At 48.6% G+C, this 14,783-nt stretch overlaps 1 long non-coding RNA gene across 2 annotated transcripts; it reads right to left on the minus strand.

Moving 5' to 3' along the window:
• Positions 1 to 11,245: 11,245 nt before the first annotated feature.
• LOC124696759 lies at positions 11,246 to 13,532 on the minus strand. Of its 2 annotated transcripts, none has more exons than XR_007000724.1 (3): positions 13,370 to 13,532; positions 13,153 to 13,214; positions 11,246 to 13,067 (listed from the first exon to the last, which is right to left on the minus strand). It is a non-coding gene; the product is annotated as an uncharacterized LOC124696759 (long non-coding RNA). The 2 variants fall into 2 exon arrangements; XR_007000725.1 differs by having other exon boundaries at positions 11,246 to 11,504; positions 11,609 to 13,214.
• Positions 13,533 to 14,783: the final 1,251 nt, after the last annotated feature.

The raw sequence follows: 14,783 nt of genomic DNA on the forward strand, positions 1-14,783 counted from the left end.
TTAGTATTGATATCACTTTGGGAGCATCAAGTAAATCTATTTGGTTTTGGCAAACTTAGCATTGGTCAATAGCAACAACATCTTGATGTTTAAATAGAAGAGAGAAACACATGTAGATATATTACTCTATTATCTCTATGCTAATGGGTTTAGTATTCTGAAGTTAAAATTGCTTGTGCTTATGAGAAAGATGCATGATTGTTTCTATCATATGTATATTTTTTTGTTTCCTTCAACCTTTATGCTTGCTATCAAACCTTGCTAGCCAAAAACCTGTATTGAGAGGGAATGCTTCTCATACATCCATAACCTTAGACCAAACCCATGTCATTTGTGTCCACCATAACTACCCACTATGTGGTATTTTGCGCCACTCCAAGTAAATACTTCATGTGCTACCTTTAAATAATTCAAACTATACTACTCCTTATTTGTGTCAATGTTTTATAGCTCATGAGGAAGTATGTGGTGTTTTATCTTTCAATCTTGTTGGGCGGACTTTCACCAATGGACTAGTGGCACATCCGCTTATCCAATAATTTTGCAATAAGAGCTGGCAACGGGGTTCCCAGCCCCAATTAATAACTTTCATTAATAATTCTCTTCACATGTTTTGCCCTGATTTATCAATAAGCAACTTAATTTTGCAATAGACACTCCTCCATGGTATGTGAATGTTGGAAGGCACCCGAGGATTCGGTTAGCCATGGATTGAGAAAGCCAAGGTTGGGGGGAGTGTCATCCATAATAAAACTAAAATACATGTGTAAACAAAAGAGAAGGGGGATGATCTACCTTGCTGGTAGAGATGTCGTCCCTCATGGGAGCCGCTCTTGGAAGGTTCGTTTGGCAAGGGGATTAGAGTGCCCGCTACCATTCGTTGACAACAACAAACACCGCTCAAAATCTTACTTTTATGCTCTTTATATGATTTCAAAACTTGAAAAGCTCTAGCACATGATTTAATCCCTCGCTTCCTCTGCGAAGGGCCTATCTTTTACTTTTATGTTGAGTCAGTAAACCTATTTCCCTCTATCTTAAGCAAGCAATTGAGTTGTTGTAAACCAACCATTTATGTTATGATTCAGTTAATCATGTCTTCTATACTTTCTTGTTTAGTACAAATTTTATCTGGATGAATATGACTTTGAAAGTTATCAATGATTATGAGGAGATTGTTATGATTGAGAATGAAAGACCTGCTATATAAATTCTAATATGAAAGCCTTGCTTATTAAATAAGAGCAATCCGTTAGTAGTTCTCTGACCAAGAACAAAGTTTGCCATAACCATCTATGATTTCCTATGCACCTTTACTTGTGATTTCTCTTTACTTATTTCAAGTTGAGTTATATGAAGAGAATGTGTATTAGAATATCTTGTGTGAATCAATATGATGCTTCTTGTCCGTATTTTATTTATCGACTCTTCACTCCATAAACATGTGGTCTTGTTTATTGAGCTCAGTTTCGCTTGGGGACAAGCGAGGTCTAAGCTTGGGGGGAGTTGATACGTCCAATTTGCATCACTATTTTATATCATAATTTGCTGTTATTCATTGATATATTTCATGTTTGGACACAATACTTATATTATTTCATCTATTTTGCATGTTCCATCATTATTGGAGGATCAAGCGCCGGAGCCGAGATTCTCGCTGGAAAAAGCACCGTCGAACGCAATATTTCGGAAGATCAACCGTGGAAGGAAATTACACGTAAATTCCTATTTTTCCGGAAGACGAAGGGAGCCAAAAGGAGGAGCCGGGAGGAGCCACCATGGGCTCCCCCATAGGTCGGCGCGGGCCCAGGCCTGGCCGCGCCGCCTTGTGGGGAGGGGGCCCACAGCCCCCTCTGGCCGCCTCTCCTTCGCGTACTTCTTCGTCCCGAAAACCTAAGCCACAGGGGGTACCTCACGAAGAGTTACAGCCGCCTCTGCGGGGCGGAGAACACAAGAGAGAAAAGAGCTCTCCGGCGGGCAGGAATCCGCCGGGGAAATTCCCTCCCGGAGGGGGAAATCGACCTCATCGCCATCGTCATCGAGCTGGACATCATCTCCATCATCATCATCATCATCTCCACCATCTTCACCGCCATCACCACCGCTGCACCTCGTCACCGCTGTAACAATTTGGGTTGGATCTTGATTGTTTGATAGGGGAAACTCTCCCGGTGTTGATTTCTACTTGTTACTGATGCTATTGAGTGAAACCATTGAACCAAGGTTTATGTTCAGATTGTTATTCATCATCATATCACCTCTGATTGTATTCCATATGATGTCTCGTGAGTAGTTCGTTTAGTTCTTGAGGACATGGGTGAAGTCTAAATGTTAGTAGTGAACTATGGTTGAGTAATATTCAATGTTATGATATTTAAGTTGTGGTGTCATTCTTCTAGTGGTGTCGTGTGAACGTCGACTACACGATACTTCACCATTTATGGGCCTAGGGGAGTGCATCTTGTATTCGGTTGCTGATTGCGGGGTTGCCGGAGTGACAGAAACCTGAGCCCCCGTTGGTATATCGATGCAAGAGGGATCGCAGGATCTCAGAGTTTAAGGTTGTGGTTAGATTTATCTTAATTACTTTCTTGTAGTTGCGGATGCTTGCAAGGGGTATAATCACAAGTATGTATTAGTCCTAGGAAGGGCGGTGCATTAGCATAGGTTCACCCACACAACACTTATCAAAACAATGAAGATTAATTAGTCGTATGAAGCGAAAGCACTAGACTAAATTCCCGTGTGTCCTCAAGAACGTTTGGTCATTATAAGTAAACAAACCGGCTTGTCCTTTGTGCTAAAAAGGATTGGGCCACTCGCTGCAATTATTTCTCTCGCACTTTACTTACTCGTACTTTATTCATCTGTTACATCAAAACCCCTTGAATACTTGTCTGTGAGCATTTACAGTGAATCATTCATCGAAACTGCTTGTCAACACCTTCTGCTGCTCGTTGGGATCGACATTCTTACTTATCGAAGGTACTACGATACACCCCCTATACTTGTGGGTCATCAGTCGTGGCTATCATCAGCAATGACGTCATTATAAAGAAAACTGCGGATGCAAGTATTTTTGAAGATCGTCGACAGCAGGAGTAATACTAATAAGCTCGAGAGCCTTTGATCAAATACAAGTTTTTGTTCAAATGCTCGGGGGCTACTTTTAAAAGGAGATTGAGGAAGTTTGATGGAGGAGTTGATTCATCAGGGGATATTTCAAATATTGCGACAAAGACAAAGTTGAGCCTACAGCCAAGTATAAATACTCGACTCTAGCCTCGGGGGCTACTCCCATCGGGAGCGTTGGTCGCGTACCCGATAAAGATAAGAGAGGGAGAAGAAATGACAATATAGCGACAAATATACTAAAAAGGTGAGCCTACAACCAAGCACAAGCACTTGGCTATAGCCTTGGGGGCTACTCCCATCGGGAACGCTGTTCGCGTGCCCGATGAAATTGAAGAATGATGAGCATATTCCGAGTTATCAAGTAACTCTTCATATACTCCCATCGGGAGTTATAAGATAACAATATACAAGTCATCCGTTGACTCGAATAAATGTGCTATTCCAGCAGCCGAAAAAGGCACTCGACAATATATTCTCAGAGCGCCTCAGTCGCGAATTAATCTCTGAATTCCGCAAAACTCTGCGAAGGTAAGTCCCCGGGATCCGTCCTGTGAGGCGTGGCACCGCCTCTGACAGCGTTTCGCTACTTTTTCCGTATCAACAGATACGAAGAAAAATCCTAACGGACGCGTTAGGTACCCGATAAAACATAACTGGAATTCGGCATCTGGTAAGACCTTATGCGGCACATGTCGAATTACGCCAGTATCCCTAGATCATGTCCAGAGACGTGATCTTCAAGTAGGTTTTTGTGGATTGCCACAAGAGCAGTTAACTGGTACCTGATCTGTCAGATGAACCAGCCCCAATTACCGTTATCCCTGTACAATATAATTGCTTTATAAAGGTTATTTATCAAGTCAAAGAAATCATATGGTAATTGTAAAAAGGGAGATTTTCCCTGACTCTTCGATTCAAGCAAAATCTCGGGGGCTACCGACATAGGCATCCCCAATGGGCCTGCCGAAGATGGTACCCGGGGTTTACTGAAGGCCCACGACCTGAAGTTTATGAAGCCCGGAAGCCCAGTCAGGAGATATTTTGGAAAGATAGAGTTGTATTAGGAATATCGACTTGTAACTATTACGGGACAGACTCAGATAGTCTCCCGGACTTTTTAACTTGTACATCACGAAACCCTCGGCTCCACCTCCTATATAAGGGGGAGTCGAGCGACAAAGAAATGATCGAATCATTGTCAACAGAACCCTAGTTTTCATAGCAGTCGAGTACTTTTCCGGCTGAAACCCTCGAGATCTACTTGCCCTCTACTTCTAACAAAACCCTAGTCTACAACTCGTAGGCATTGACAAGTTAATCCCTTGTCACTAAGCCCCCTATGGAGGGCATTGCCGGGGAGCACCCTCGACAATTGGCGCCGTCTGTGGGAAGACTGTCGGCACAAGGCATGTCATCGGCAGTTCCGGTCACACCTGCGGCGTTCGTGCTGGAATCGCCAATGCCGCCAAGTCCAAGAAACTCGGTTCGTTGCGGATCCTTCGAATTCACACCACGCGTTGAGGCTTCGCATCCGATCTATTCAGGGTCGCGCGACAACATGGATACAACCTTCGGTGGTGTTCACTTCATCATCGACTCCAGAGGATTTCTTCGACTGCCTAGTTCAAACGCGCCAAGCCCAAGAACTTCCGCTCCAGACGACATCGCACCACCGGCGGCTCCGGTAGTCTTACCAAGGAATTACAGCGAGAGTAGCTGAGGCATTTTCGGTAGCAGAGAGGGCCCGGGCAGCGCCAATGCCTGGTGTGGCCGCCTTGTGGCGCTTCTTCGTATCCTTTCTGGACTACGTCTTCGTTACAGTAAAATAGGAACTTCGGCTTTTGTTTCGTCCAATTCCGAGAATATTTCCTATACAACTTTTCTGAAATGCAAAACAGCAGAAAACAAGGAACTCCACTGTGGCATCTTGTCAATAGGTTAGAGCATCTCCACCGGTGGTGACGTAGGCATCCCGAATGGGCCTGCCGAAGAAGGTACCCGGGGTTTACTGAAGGCCCATGACCCGAAGTTTACAAATCCCGGAAGCCCATTGAAGCGTCGATATGGAAAATAGAGATAGATTAGGAATAAAGAGATTTGTAACTATACGGGACGAACTGAAAGAGTCTCCCGATATTTGTAACTTGTACGTCACGAAACCCTCGGCTCCGCCTCCTACATAAGGGGGAGTCGAGGGACAAAGAGAGGATCAATTCATTGTCAACACTAGCCCTAGTTTTTAGCAGTCGAGCACCTTTTCGGCTGAAACCTTCGAGATCTACTTGCCCTCTACTTTCCACGAAACCCTAGTCTACAATCTGTAGGCATTGACAAGTTAGAACCTTGTCAGTTGGCACCGTCTGTGGGAATTGGAGGCGACAAGGAGCTGATCTCGATGGCATCGACAACATCTTCGACAACATCTTCAACATCATCGATAGCAAGCAACGCGATGGACGGAGGTACACAGATCAAAACTGGTCTCGTTGATAGTGGCCCCGATAGCGATTTGGGGGCCGGCGTCGTTTTTGGGCTCGCACCGGCGCGCCCCAAACGGCGCCGGCCATTTTTTGAGCCCAATAGAATCGCCGGCATCCCCGTTTCGGCCCCTTCGCCAAGGGGTGCGAATCGGGCACGCCGGAGCCTCGCGGAACGACGATTTCGCGGGTGGGTGATACGTCTCCAATGTATCTATAATTTCTTATGTTCCATGCTAGTTTTCTGACAATACCAACATGTTTTAGTCATACTTTATAATGTTTTTATGCATTTTCCGGCACTAACCTATTAACAAGATGCCGAAGCGCCAGTTCCTGTTTTCTGCTGTTTTTGGTTTTCAGAAATCCTACACAGGAAATATTCTCGGAATTGGACGAAACAAAAGCCCACGGTCTTATTTTGCACGGAGCCTTCCAGAAGTCCGAAGAGGAGACGAAGAGGGGCGACGAGGCGGCCACCCCATAGGGCGGCGCGGCCCCACCCCTAGCCGCGCCACCATATGGTGTGGGCCACTCGGGCACCCCCCTGCGCTGCCCCTTCGCCTACTGAATCCCTCCATCGCGAAACCCTAGTACCGAGAGCCACGATACGGAAAAAGTTCCAGAGACGCTGCCGCCGTCAATCCCATCTCGGGGGATTCAGGAGATCGCCTCCGGCACCCTGCTGGAGAGGGGAATCATCACCGGAGGGCTCTACATCACCATGCCCGCCTCCGGAATGATGCGTGAGTAGTTCATCCTTGGACTATGGGTCCATAGCAGTAGCTAGATGGTTGTCTTCTCCTCTTGTGCTATCATGTTTAGATCTTGTGAGCTGCCTATCATGATCAAGATCGTCTATTTGTAATACTACATGTTGTGTTTGGTGGGATCCGATGAATATTGAATACTATGTCAAGTTGATTATTGATCTATCATATATGTGTTGTTTATGTTCTTGCATGCTCTCCGTTGCTAGTAGAGGCTCGGCCAAGTTGATACTTGTAACTCCAAGAGGGAGTATTTATGCTCGATAGTGGGTTCATGCCTCCATTGAGTCCGGGACGATGACGATGAAAGTTCTAAGGTTGTGGATGTGTTGTTGCCACTAGGGATAAAACATCAATGATTTGTCTAAGGATATTTGTGTTGATTACATTACACACCATACTTAATGCAATTGTCTGTTGTTTGCAACTTAATACTGGAGGGGGTGCGGATGCTAACCTGAAGGTGGACTTTTTAGGCATAGATGCAATTGTCTATGTTCTTTGTCGTAATGCCCTGATTAAATCTCATAGTAGTCATCATGATATGTATATGAATCTCTATTCTGTCAATTGCCCACCTGTAATTTGTTCACCCAGCATGTTATTTATCTTATTGGAGAGACACCACTAGTGAACTGTGGACCCCTATCCTTTTATCTTACACCTGAAATACAATCTACTGCAATCTCTGTTCTCTGTTGTTCTTCGCAAACAAACATCATTCTCCACACCATACGTTTAATCCTTTGTTTTCAGCAAGCCGGTGAGATTGACAACCTCACTGTTAAGTTGGGGCAAAGTATTTTGATTGTGTTGTGCGGGTTTCACGTTGGCGCCGGAATCCCTAGTGTTGCGTCGCACTACACTCCTCCACCAATAACCTTAACGTGGCCTTCATCTCCTTCTGGCTCGATAACCTTAGTTTCTTTCTGAGGGAAAACTTACTGCTGTGCGCATCACACCTTCCTCTTGGGGTTCCCAACAGACGTGTGCATCACGCGCCATCAGTGGGGGCGCCTTGTCAGCGAGAGGACGCGACGATTCGCATCGGCCGCGACGCGGGAAGGTTGGTCGTCGGCATTTAATGGCCTCCCACGCAGAAACCGAGGCGGCCACGAGAGCAACGACTGGCCACGCGGCGTCCAGTCAGCGTAAATGTGGGTAGTTGCCACCGCTACATAGTACGTACGCCGTCCACCACCGCCGCTCCATTCTCTCCTCTCCACATCAAAAAGCTGCGCCGTATGAAGACCACCTACTCGATGGTTAGCCTCAACGGTCGCGCGCCGCCTCCGCCACCACCGCAGCCGCAGCCCGAGCCGGAGCCGCAGGCCGACGCCGACTACAGCACCGACGAGGACGTAGACCCACGGTTCGTGGCGTGGGACGAGGTCCACGTCGCAGCCGCGGAAGAAGAGGCGGCGGAGGAGGCAGCGCAGTCGGGGGAGCCGCCGCAGGCCCCCGACCACCCGGATCAGGCGGCGATCCTCACGTCGCTGAAGGCACAACGATACCAGCGGTTGAAGGAGGAGAGGGACGAGTTCATCAACGACGCGAACCTCCAGCACGGCCTCGAGATCTCGCGCCAGCGAGCAGCCACGGAGGAGGCGGGACGCCGCCTGATGGAGGCGGAGCGACAGAAGCTAGCAAAACTCAATGCTCATCGCCACTACGAGGCCTTCGCCCGCCAGGTGGCGAGGCGCGCCGAGATCGAAACTTCTTGGGAAAGGCTGGTAGCGCGGGGACAGCGCCGCCGGCAAGCCCCTGTGACGCCTGCCGTCATGCTCCACCGCCAGATGCGCGAAGCAAGGGAGGAGAAGCGGGCACAGACGCATGCGGCAATGGCGAAGAACGACGACGAGGTAGGGCCGTTGAGCGGCCAAACCGACGGCTAGTAGATAGGATTAAGTTTAACTTTTAGTTATGTTTAAATTTGAGCTACCTTTGTATGAACTTGGTATGAATTTCCTATGAATTTCAGTTTTTAAATATCATTTTAAATGTCAAAATCTATCGGGGCCGCCTGTTTGGGTGCGCCGGTGTGGAAGCAGCGTCCCCAAATAGAGGATACTGTGCCGGCGCCCCTGCCGGCGCCTATTTGGGGGCTACCGGTGGAGATGCTCTTAGTTCCGGAAAATGTATAAAAGTGCAACAAAGTGTAAATAAAACATATAGAAATTTGTGTAAAACAAGCATGGATCATAAAAAATTATAGATACGTTTGCAACGTATCACCCCCGGAGTCGAGGGATCCGCCGGTGGAATCCCGGCGGCTTGAAGAGTCGCTATGGCCGCGCTGCGAGTTGCAATGTCGGCCGGCTGGCCTCGTACTCGCGAACGGCGACAGCCCGATTCAGCACCGGTACGCGACCGGCATCGATATGCGCCGCCGAATCGCAGCCGCCGGCCTCGTACTCGCGGACGATGCACAAGTGCGCCTTGTTCGACCTCGTGACCGTCGACCGGATGGCAGGATCCATCGGCGCTGGAGCGGAAGGAGGCGGAGGAGGCGAGAAGGCCATGGGCGGCGGTTGATGCGACATGGCTGTGAGTGTCAGTGAAAGGAGTGAATGGAGTGAGAGAAAGAGGAAACCGGTGACTGGAAGTGGGGAGCGAGGGCCAAGAACGCGGTGTCTCCCGCGCTTCTCCACGCGTACAACCGTTGCACAATGGCGTGCAAAATGGCACGACAACAGGACAAACCTGCTGGAAACTGCCGATTTAGACGTTCCTGCAGGCCCTGTCCTAAGGGTGCTTTAAAAGAGGCACAACGCGAAAAACTTACAACCAAATAAACCGATTTTTGCTGAGCCGATGCGAGCCAAAGGCTGCACAGCCTCTAAAGTGGCTCAACTCTGCCCCGGTCTGCAGATTAGATTCTTCCTCGTGTGGCGGGGCACGCGTTTCGTGTGCTTTCATGGATGGCATCTAGGCCAGGTTTTGTTCGGTGGTCTCAGTTGTAATGTTTGTCTAGCGGCTATCAGCCATATCTTATCTTGAACTAGCACAAAACCAGCGCGTTGCTACGGCGCAAAATTCCAATGCTACTAATAAAAGCTAGATTGCTTCCAAAATTTGATATCCTCATTGATAAGGCAACAATGGTGATTGGAAATATTCTTCAGTCATGTTGCAATGCTTTACCTTCCCGAAGAACAAAGCAACACACAACTTTTACAAGGTGTTGTTGTTATGCAAGTCGGAATTTTCACGGAATGCTTCGACCACAGCTTGTCCAGGTTACCAACAAGAAGTTGCTTCAGACAGAAGTGAGGCTTCCTGAGACAGGCGATGCAGCTCGTGTGGACAGCTCATGGCTCTGGTCTTGGGGTGAACCATGAGTGGTGCCGAGGCGGCTACTCGGACATTAGGGCATCTCCAACGGGGCGACCCATCCAGCGCCCGCGCGTTCGGATGGGTCGAAACGGACAAAACCGTGGCCCAGCGCGCGGACTCATCCCTACAACGGATGGCCGCGGCGTCCGGGACGATCCAAATTCGGCCTATATCTGGGACGAGTTTGCGTGGCCGCGGACGCGAAAGGCTGGTCGCTCGCGTCCTCCCCTTGTCCGCCCCTGGCCCGCCTGTCTGTCTCCCGCCACCGCCACCGCCACCATCAGAGACGAGGCACAGCTCGCGGCCGTTGCCGCTCCTCCCGTGGAGGCGGCTCCTCAACTGGACGCTCCGGTGGTCGTGGAGCCCGGGCCGCCGACGAAGAAGGCGAAGCCCGAAATCACCGCGGAGCAGAGGGCCATGGAGACCAAGAAGCGGGGGGACTGGTAGAGGGCGCTCGAGCAACGGAAGAGGGAGGCCGCCGCCGCGGAGGAGCGGCTGCGGGCGGCGGAGCAGCTCCTCGAACTCCAAACGCAGGCGAAGACGAGTCTCATTCAAGAGCAGGCGCAGGCCATGCTCTTTTACGGCCACGCAGCGCTCGGCCAGCACATGATCATCCCGGGCACCGGCACGGCCTCGGGGCGGAGCTCGGCCTCGTCCGTGACCCGGTCCCTTTCTCCAAGGTCAACTGCCCCACCGACTGCCCCGTTTGCGCACGAAATAGGGGCACATTCAGGGCGGCACGCGTACCCGTCACGGGATGGGTCACCGGAGGTGGGCGAGTCCATGACGGGGCCGTCACCTTCGTCCATGGACCTCAACCGTGCGCTGACGAACTCCAAATGCCCCAAGCACCTGGGAGCAGCTGCGATGGCCGGTACACGCAAACTGTTCGACGATTTGTCAGCCGAGCGCGCGCAGTTACCGTCCATCGGTGCACGCAACATAAGAATGTGTGGCCAGATGGCCTATTTCCCAAAGAAATGGCCAAATGAGTAGCCGCTGCGTTGGATGCAGCGCGCGACCCAAACGAACACACGGACACGGGGCGCTGTCCGCGTGTCCGGACGGCCATACAAACGGTCCAAAACAGACGACCCAGCGCATCCGTTTGGATCGCTCGGTTGGAAATACCTATACCGATACTTTGGCAAGCTACGACCTGCTGCACTAGTGGCAGAGGCGGTACTACGAGATGCTGATGGACATCAAGGACGTCATAGTATAGTACTGGAGTACTTGAGCGGCCGAAAAGGAAAGGCTTCGGTCCCTTGGTGACGTGAACTCGCGTCGTCCAAGATGCTACAACTTCATCCCAATAAGTAGTGGCTGCTCAGAGCATCTTCAGTCGTGTTGGGGAACGGTGGACAAGAAATGAGAAAAATCGCGTCTTAGTAGTGTCACGCCGGACACAAAATAAGCGCCCACATGCATGCATGCAGCCTCTAGTCCTCACATGTCATTCTCTTTCCCTACAATTTCTCTCACCTACTTTTCTCACATGGGGTGATCCCTTCTATTAAAACTAGATGATACCCCGCGCGTTGCAGCAGGACATCAGAGATAAGAGGCTACCAATAACAATTGCAGTGTATGAACTTTATAAAGAAAATGGTCAATGAGGAGAGAAAAATGGTATGCAGAGAATTAATGAGCTCGGTTGCGCTAACATAAACAATACATTTTACACGAAATGGTAGCATGCGCTCAGGTGGGGTGATCCATCCGTTCAGCTAATAAGACTAATCTAAAACACGCACGGGCAGTGTTTTGCAGTCTAATGACTCATCTGTATATCAGAAAATTTTGGTCAAAGCAAGCTCAATAAGCAATTGATGAATAATAAATTTGAAACATGATTAACCATTTTATATTACAGAGTTGGATAAATACCTTCTTGTCTGGTCTGTAGTAGCATTAAAATAGTTGAAGGAATAATGCAAGGAAATCAGTCAAAAATTTGAGTGGGTAGCTCTCCGGAACATCAACTATGAGAATACAACTTGATGAAGAGCACATTGCACATAAGAGAGAACACTATGGTGAACAATATGTTGAGCTGAAACATGGTACAAAAATGCCACAATCGATAGATGAAGATTTTTATTGCATATAAAACAATGTCTTATCACCAATACAAATCTGCATATTATTTTCTATGCTTCAGCATGCAAACTAACAGAGAAAGGGATGCAAAAATAATAATACTTTTATGAGTGTATTAGTGGTGTGCCATGCTCCAGCAAAGCCAGTATTGGTAGGGCAAAAGTTGCTAGCTGAAAAGGACGGTACAAACTGAAGATCCAAAGTAGATGTCATGATCCAAAAAAAAGGAGAATTAATTAATTAGTAACATAACATAGAAAAATATACTACTGGTTTTGTCAATGCCTTGCCTGTATGTTGCTGCTTAACATGATAAATTCTCCAACTCAAATGTTGAGAATCGTAAATTTATGAACGAACAAACCAATTAAAATGTAGGTGACCTAAAAGGATGGTAAAAGTTAAATGTAAGTGGAGTATCAATCATGGGCATAAGCAGTCAAACAATATAAAGCACTTGCCGCATAAACAACACCGTAGCAAAATGAATGAGAGAGAAAGGGGCTTGGAATGGCATACCTTCTGGACTTCCTGTTAAGAACATACAATACTCTATTAAACATATCGGGAAATATAATATTTTTGAGAGAATGAGTAACATGATACATCCTTGACATTGAGGTGGTTCTTGGTGTTCTAATCTGTTGGTAAAAAATCAAAAATAAATAGCTCAAACATAGGTAGGCTGGAGCTGTCATAAGACGGACTCAATGATAAATGTTTCAGAAAGAATCCCCAATGAAAATGTTGCAGAATATTGGATTCACAGATGGATTCTACTTAACCAATTATAAATGAAGCCTATGTTATTTCAGACTGCTGTGATGATGCTTAATAAAAGATAATTTGAAAGGCCTTTCGGGCGAAGCATAGATAAGTGCATTGACATGCCAATTACCGTTGTATCCTATCATTGCAACCGGATTAGAGGGCGGATGTTGGCGAATTCCTAAAGGGCCTGCATTGGCGCAGCTGCATCGAGAGGAGCATCCGGCAGCAGCTCGATTTGTTTTGAGTAATAAACTGATAGAACCATAATCAAAACTATTAAGGATAGCTGTTGTTGTAGTTGCCAACGCCACCATGCATGAAATAAGTCCCTCCTCTGACCAACGTTGGACGCTCTGCTTTAAGCAGAGCTCAAGGTAGTGTTGAGAGATCAGAAGCAAATTTGCAAGATCGAGAGATTGGAAACTCACCTGTGCATGTCTGTCGGATTTTTTCCCCTGAGTCAGCATCGATACATCTGCAATTCAACTCGACAAAGCACACAAAATCAGAATCATTGAAAGAGGAACTGGGGCTCACATACCAAATGTTGAGTATCATACTGTCTTCCGGCAAGGCTGCAAGGGGAGAAATTCGATTTTTGTCTAACAATTCGCAACATATCCTGAAAGTAGGTAAACAATCCTTACAGTTTGCTAAATAACAAAGAAATCTTGCCTGACAACAAAAATAGATCCGGAAGAAACAAATTGATTCCATTATAAATCATCAAATTCTATGAGAGAGAGAGAGAGAGAGATTGGAGCAACAAATTCATACCGTTCTAGTGGGGAAGGAGTGGATGGATGAAGAGCATGGTCAGTAGGATTTGGAGGCGGCCGGATGCAACACAGGATGAAGGGTGTATGCGGGACCTGTACTGGAAAAGGATGGGAGGGGAATAAATGGCAAGATAAATGGGAATAGAAGATGAGTGGCCGCGCGGCCGGTTGTGCTTCATATGCTTTTTGTGGCTGTGGGAGCATTTATGTCGAGGAGGCCGTACGTCGCATCGCGGGGCAGCGGAGGAGTTTGATCTTGATTAGGAAGATGAAACGGGGGCTGCTGTTACTGGGAGAGGATCCGCCCGCCGGTTCTGCCTTTTTTTTTTTGAACGGGGAAAGGGCCCAACGGCCCCGGAAGCTGTATTAAGCGGCGGAACAAGTTACAAAGAGGACAGTAAGAAAAATAGAAATAACAACCTGGCCCTCAGCATATGCAAACAAGACCCTAGAAGTAAAATCAAAAAAGCAATCGGGTCCTTCGTCTTCGCCGCAGCTCTGCCAAGGTCTCGATACATGGCCACCAACAACGACACCGGGGACTACGCCACTTGGGTCGAGGCCGCCGTGTCGCGCCATGCTCGAAACCGAAGATCCTCCGCGATGGCTCGCCGGCTCGGAGGAAGAAGAAGCCGTAGTGCCGCTCGAACACCACAGCCGCGGAGTGGCCGCCCTTGGCCGCGGATCACGTTGGCAATCATGGCCTCCGTGGATGAACTCCGCGAGAAGAGCTTCACGGTTAATCCCCGGAGCTTCGGATCCTTGTATCTTCCCTTCTCCGCCACCACCACGACAGCTCGGATCGGGGAAGAACACCAAGAAGACGAGCTCCACCGAGCTTATTGAAGAAGCTCGTGCCAAATTCGCTCCCCATCCGTGGCCTACACCAAGGAGGCGGAACGCAGGAGATCGCCGGCAACTCCCCGCCGCAGCTCGTACGCGGCATGGAGAGGCTTAACCGAGACGGGGAAGGAGACATCGAAGACGGAGCAGCGCAGACGAGTACCGACTCGCCGCCATGGACAACGGATCGACGGACCCAACCGTACCGTATCCAAAGCCTTCGCCCCGCCTTCGATCCGTGAGATCGAAGCAAGCAGAACACCGGAAGCCGCAAAATTGGATCCGAAGGGGCACCTTTATTGGAGCATAGCTTGTGCGAGAGGACTCTGCCGCCGGCGACACCATAGGCAACGACGAGGATAAGAGCCACGGCCCAGGCGACCCACCGGTGGTTTCCCAGAACCGGAGGCCAGCTCAAACTACGACATACAGCCAGAAACCACAACAGCCTATACCTAGTATTTACAGAAAGGGACCGGCCTCCTAACCCATCTACCGGTTCTGCCTCCGTTCGGGCTTCTGGAGAGGAAAGGGAGAGGATCCGCGCGGATCTGCGCGCCGGTTCTGCC

Source organism: Lolium rigidum, chromosome 3, assembly GCF_022539505.1.
Source record: "Lolium rigidum isolate FL_2022 chromosome 3, APGP_CSIRO_Lrig_0.1, whole genome shotgun sequence".
NCBI lineage: Eukaryota > Viridiplantae > Streptophyta > Magnoliopsida > Poales > Poaceae > Lolium > Lolium rigidum.